We start from the raw sequence: 5,358 nt of genomic DNA, 5'->3' as shown, positions 1-5,358 counted from the left end.
AAATCATTTTGAAGAGAAACCCTAATTTGAATGAAACTGAAGCAATCAATTTAGGGAATCCAGATAATATCAGAGAAACCAAGATAAGTGTACACCTGGAACCACAAATCAAGGAAGAAATAATCAAAGCACTGTTTGAATATAAAGATATTTTTGCATAGTCATATGATGACATGCCGGGTTTGAGTACTGACTTGGTAGTTCACAAATTGCCAACTGATCCGACATTCCCTCCCGTCAAGCAGAAGTTAAGGAAGTTCAAGACTGACATGAGTGTGAAGATCAAGGAAGAAATCACAAAACAGTTGGATGAGAAGGTCATTCGAGTCACGCGATACCCCACTTGGTTAGCTACCGAAGAAGGATGGTAAGACCAGGGTGTGCGTTGATTACCGCGATCTCAACAAAGCAAGTCCAAAGGATAATTTTCCATTGCCAAATATCCATATTTTGATTGACAACTGTGCCAAGCATGAGATCAGGTCTTTTGTGGATTGCTATGCGGGGTACCACCAGATCTTGATGGATGAGGAAGATGCAGAAAAGACAGCGTTCATCACGCCGTGGGGAACATATTGCTATCGGGTAATGCCATTTGGTTTGAAAAACCCTGGGGCAACTTACATGAGGGCAATGACTATCGTATTTCATGACATGATACACAAGGAGATTGAGGTTTATGTAGATGATGTGATCATAAAGTCAAAGCAGCAGTCCGACCATGTCGGAGACTTGAGGAAGTTTTTCCAGAGGCTCCGCAGGTCCAACCTTAAGCTCAACCCTGTGAAATATGCATTTGGTGTCCCGTTTGGGAAATTGTTGGGGTTCATAGTCAGTCGGCGAGGCATTGAGTTGGATCCGTCAAAGATCAAAGCTATCCAAGAATTTCCACCGCCAAGGATTAAGACTGAGGTGATGAGTTTGCTTGGGCGTTTAAACTACATCAGCAGGTTTATTGCTCAGCTCACGACAACTTGCGAGCCTATCTTTAAGTTGCTAAAGAAAGATTCCACGGTCAAATGGACTCATGAGTGCCAAGAGGCATTTGATAAGATCAAGGGTACCCATCAAACCCACCTGTGTTGGTCTGACTGGAGCCCGGAAGACCTTTAATTCTCTATCTGACAGTCTTGGATAATTCATTCGGTTGTGTGTTGGGTCAACACGACATCACTGGTAGGAAGGAGCAAGCCATCTACTATCTCAGCAAGAAGTTCACATCCTATGAGGTTAAGTATACTCCCCTTGAAAGGACATGTTGCGCCCTACTTGGGTGGCACAAAAGTTGAAGCATTATCTGTCGTCCTACACTACTTACCTCATTTCTCGCCTGGATCCTCTAAAGTATATCTTTCAGAAGCCTATGCCCACAAGAAGACTTGCAAAGTGGCACATTTTGCTCACAGAGTTTGACATCATCTATGTGACTCGAACCGCGATGAAAGCCCAAGCATTGGCCTATCACTTGGCCGAGAACCCGGTGGATGAAGAGTATGAGCCATTGAGGACTTATTTTCCTGATGAAGAGGTGATGCATATTGACAAGGTGGAACAGGATGAAAGCCAGGTTGGAAATATTTCTTTGATGGAGCCGCTAACATGAAAGGTGTCGGAATAGGGGTTGTGCTCATTTCTGAAATAGGGCATCACTACCCTGTTACGGCCCAGCTTCATTTCTATTGTACCAACAACATGGCTAAGTACGAGGCATGCATTCTGGGTTTGAGGTTAGCTGTAGATATGGGAGTCCAGGAAGTCTTGGTTTTGGGAGATTCGGATGTGTTGGTGCACCAGATTCTGGGAGAATGGGAGACTCGGGATTTAAAGCTCATACCATATCGACAATGTTTGCATGATTTTTGTCAACGGTTCAGATCAGTAGAGTTCAAGCATATTCCTAGGATCTATAATGAGGTTGTCGATGCCTTGGCTACCTGGCGTCAATGTTACACCATCCGGATAAGGCTTATGTTGACCCTCTGCATATTCAAGTTCGTGACCAACATGCCTACTGTAATGTGGTTGAGGAAGAACTTGATGGTGAACCGTGGTTCCATGATATCTGGGAATACATCAAGATAGGGGTGTATCCAGTACATGCCACAGGTGATCAAAAGAGAACAATTCGACGTTTGGCTAGTGGATTTTTCTTAAGCGGGGGAATTTTGTACAAGAGAACTCCAGATCTTGGACTGTTGAGGTGCATAGATGCTAAACAAGCCACGACTATCATAACCGAAGTGCATTCTGGAGTTGGCGGGCCGCATATGAGTGGGTATGTTTCGGCAAAGAAAATTCTTCGAGCAGGGTATTATTGGCTCACCATGGAACGAGATTGCATCAGCTTTGTGCGCAAATATCATCAATAGCAGGTACACGGTGATTTAATTCATTCTCCGCCATATGAGTTGCATGCAATGTCCATACCTTGGCCCTTTGTTGCTTGGGGCATGGATGTCATTGGACCAATTGAGCCAGCGGCATTAAATGGGTACAGGTTTATCCTGGCCATCGACTATTTCACTAAGTGGGTTGAAGCTATGACTTTCAAATCTGTGACCAAGAAGGCAGTGGTCGATTTTGTTCATTCAAATCTCATTTGTCGGTTCAGAATCCCCAAGGTAATCATCACGGACAATGGTGCTTTTCTTAACAGCCATTTGATGAAAAAAGTATGCCAACAGTTCAAGATCATGCATCGAAATTCCACTCCGTATCTCCCCAAGGAAAATGGAGCTGTTGAGGCGGCTAACAAGAACATAAAGAAGATACTTCGAAAGATGGTGCAAGGTTCTAGGCAATGGCATGAAAAGTTGCCTTTTGCTTTGCTGGGTTACCGCACTACTGTTCGCACTTCAGTAGGTGCAACTCCTTATTTGTTGGTATATGGTGCTGAAGTAGCTATACCCGCGGAAGTTGAAATTCCATACCTTTGAATTATTGCTGAAGCCGAAATTGATGACGATGAGTGGGTCAAAACTCATTTGGAGCAGTTAAGTCTGATCGATAAGAAAAGACTGGCGGCAGTATGTCATGGCCAATTGTATCAAAAGAGAATGGCAAGGGCATACAATAAAAAGGTGCATCCCCGCAAATTTGAAGTGGGTCAGCAAGTATTAAAACACATCCTTCCACATCAGGCTGAAGCTAAAGGCAAGTTTGCCCCAAATTGGCAGGGGCCGTTCGTGGTAACAAGAGTGTTGTCCAATGGTGCTTTGTATTTAACAGATATAGAAGGCAAATGTGTAGATATGGCTATCAATTCTGATGCAGTCAAAAGATATTATGTATGATTTCTTTGGTTTGTCTAATTGTATTGTTTGTACTTGGCATGTTTTGAAGATTGGAATGACGAAGGCATTTTATTCTGCTATCTAAACACTTTATCCTTTGTTTCCCCTTTTGAGCCTTATTTATTTTCTTTCATATCCCTCTTTTGGAATCAGAAGCAGAGTTCAGAAATACAGATACAGAAAATATAAATAAAGAAGAGAAAAGAGGACAAAGAGAAGAGAAAAAGGGAAAGAGAAAAATGAAAAAAAAAGTAAAGCAAAAGAAAGAAAAGAAAAGAAAGAAAAAAAAAGAAAAAGAGAAAAGCAATTCCTATGTCTTGAACTCCGTTCGACCTGATTCCTTTTAAGGATACGTAGGCAGCCTCACGGTTCGGTCCCATCAAACAAAAATCCAAAATTCCCCAGACTCGAAGAAACTGGGGCAGAAATTGATGGTTTTGCCAAAGATCTGATTCCAAAAGTTGTAATTTTGAACCCTGTTATGTTAAATTGTTTTTAAGCCGGCATGCCGCCTTTTCTTTCTAACCCCGTCCAAAAGCCCGCACCCCAGTCCAAAGAAAGACCTTCCGATCAATCTTTCAAATATGCTAAGTCAAGCAAGCAGAGGTATGATTCATATCGTGGGTAACACTTTTGTTCGGGAGCTCAAGGAAAAATAAAAATAAGAGAGTCTTATTGGTGAAAACCTTCACGGGCACCGTAAGGCGATGGAAAGCTGAGAGAAAACTAAAATAAGAGAGTCTTATTGGTGAAAACCCTCGCGAGCACCGTAAGGCGATAGTGAGTCGAGAGATGAACAAATGAGAGAGGTTTGTTGGTGAAAACCCGTCAGGGCACTACAAGCCGAATGAGGTTCGTGACTTTGCAGAGAGATTGGTTATGGAAAATCCCGGTTTCGAAGTATGAAGACGGGGCACAAAAGGAAATAGGATTAGGTGAACGGTTTGGGCTGATTAATCCGAATTACATGTCATGATCATTAGAGCCAGCTGCTTCACTCAGATAAGTCTCTTTTCCACTCTTCCTCAAATAGTCATCTCCGTCTAAAATTTCCTCTTTGTCTTTATTTCTCGAAGTCACTTTGCTTCGTTTTCTTTTGAGTCTACTTCTCTAAGTATTTTTCAATGTTATCCTTGTTAAGCAAGCAAGAAAGGATTTCAAAGCTTATTACCAACTTTCAATTGCACAAAGCAAAGTGCGGGCAGAGCATACCAGCAATAGAATGATTCAAAATGAAAAATAAGGTGTTAGTGGGAGTTCAAGTGGTCAAGTGGTCTCGTAAACTTTGAGGAAACATAGAGTTTCAAATTGGAAGGACAGAAATGTAAAACAGTAGGATGAGTGTGAGGCACTCGGGTCATTCAGGGTTCTGTGGTGGAGGTTCGATCAGAAGGTCAAACAATTCTTTGCGAGCCCAAGGCAACTAATCGGAACAAAGCATGGTATTGGAAATGCCACCTTCAGCAAGAATGCCGCAAACTAACCACCACATCTTCAAACTGATAAGATTTTCTTTCATTGAAACAGGGGCAGGAAATTTCGTGTTCTGGAGGAACCCTCCGTGAGGAAAGCGTGCGCCAGATATGTTCAATCACAAGTTCTCAGGACCCTCCTTGATAATGGGATTTAATTTAAAGTTTTCAGGACCCTCCTGGATAATGGGATTTAGTTTCAAGTTTTCAGGGCCCTCCTGGATAATGGAATTTAGCTTCAAGTTTTCAGGACCCTCTTGGATAATGGGATTTAGCTTCAAGTTCTCGGGACTCTCCCGGATAATGGGATTTAATTTGAAGTTTTCAGGACTCTCCTGGATAATGGGATTTAATTTCAAGTTTTCAGGACCCTCCTGAATAATGGGATTTAGCTTCAAGTTTTCAGGACCCTCCTGGATAATGGGATTTAGTTTCAAGTTTTCAGGACACTCCTGGATAATGGGATTTAGTTTCAAGTTTTCAGGACCCTCCTGGATAATGGGATTTAGTTTCAACTTTCAGGACCCTCCTGGATAATGGGATTTAGTTTCATGTTTTCAGGACCCTCCTGGATAATGGGATTTAATTTCAAG

Source organism: Nicotiana attenuata, unplaced genomic scaffold, assembly GCF_001879085.1.
Source record: "Nicotiana attenuata strain UT unplaced genomic scaffold, NIATTr2, whole genome shotgun sequence".
NCBI lineage: Eukaryota > Viridiplantae > Streptophyta > Magnoliopsida > Solanales > Solanaceae > Nicotiana > Nicotiana attenuata.
This window is presented reverse-complemented; position numbering follows the sequence as displayed.